Source organism: Triticum dicoccoides, chromosome 3B (genome assembly GCF_002162155.2).
Source record: "Triticum dicoccoides isolate Atlit2015 ecotype Zavitan chromosome 3B, WEW_v2.0, whole genome shotgun sequence".
Taxonomy (NCBI): domain Eukaryota; kingdom Viridiplantae; phylum Streptophyta; class Magnoliopsida; order Poales; family Poaceae; genus Triticum; species Triticum dicoccoides.
Genome location: NC_041385.1, coordinates 41,967,449 through 41,968,997, shown reverse-complemented (window position 1 = coordinate 41,968,997; position 1,549 = coordinate 41,967,449).

The following is a 1,549-nucleotide window of genomic DNA, read 5'->3' as shown; positions in this document are numbered from 1 at the left end:
TACTTCTGTCATTAAGTCTCTATATATATATCAGATCTTTTATTGCATGTATATCTAATTATTCTCACTATATTATGCAGATTGAAGATCGTCGAATGCAGAAAAGATGAAATGTATGATATTGGGTTCATTAACACAAATCTCATAGATGAATTTACGGTTACATTTCATGCCAAAGAAACTGAGGACAACTTGCTACGATCATTGGCAATAAATCAAAACAAAGATACAATACTCTTTCCTTACAACTTCAAGTGAGTGTTACTATCTTGTGCATATTCGGTTTCCCTTAATTATTACTCGAGGTTATAGTAATTAATGTAATTGATGAGTTATGCATGTGTGCGCAGGTTCCACTATATTCTCCTAGAGATTAAGCTTGAGCAGGGACTAGTAAACGTCTTAGACTCGAGATGAAAAGATCCCGAGGGCTATGCGGACATGTCTAAAATGCTAAAGAAGTAAGTTGAATCGATCATTATCACACTATATCAGCAACTTTGTTCATTTCATGATATCAAGTAATTGTTTTCTTTGTCTCACAGGGTTTGGAAAGTATTCACCGCACAAGTTTCGGGACTGCCACGGGATCTGCGATGGAAATACCCGAAAGTAAATATTACTAGCTAGCTAGTTCCGCGCATCCCCCGTTGATTCTAGCTACTTTCATCAATGCCACTTATAATGCTTCATTATCAGTTTGATTGACCTCTATTTCTCGTAAAGTGCTTGTGGCAGGAAGCCGGGAATAATTACTGTGGATACTACATCTGCGGGTTCATCTACAACGCGACTGCCAAGAATAGGCGGGGCTACTCTAAAAGACAATATGAAGTGCGTAAACAAAAATATTCACAAGTTTATTTTATTACCATTATTTCTGTTGAGTTTCATTCATATATATGTATTGACCCGCTTATTCAAATTAGATGTGGGAGATGCGGAATGAACTCCTACCACAAGATCGCATGCGAGCAATTCAAGAGGAATTGGCTGGATTCTTTCTTGACCACGTCATCAATAAAGCCGGAGAATAGCGCCATGCATGTGGAAGTTGAGTTCATATGTTAGGGTATTGTAAGAGATTTTACACACTGTATATATATATGTAGCCAGTACCGTCGGTAAGATATACAAAAACTTGTTGTTCGACCAATCTCTCGCAGAAGGGGAGGTCGATCACTTCTGTATATGTTCATGACGATCTTATGTACTTAATAGTTTCCTTCATTTGCTTACTAGCTAGCTAGCTTGTCAAGTCCTCTCTATACGTAGCGTCGACCAAGCACAAAGATAAGAGAGGACACTTCTCTCTATTAGCTAGCTAACACAATATATGAAACCCCTAAATTAACCCTACAAAACCCCCCAACCCCCCCCCCCTTCAGAAAAAAAACAAAAAACCAAGCCCCTGAAATGCTGAAGCGTGGAAGCCTTTTGGTCCCGGTTGGTGCCACCAACCGGGGCAAAAGCCCCCCCTGCCTGGGCAAGCGGCAGCGGCCACATGGAGCCCCATCTGTCCCGGTTCCTGGGCGAACCGGGACTAAAG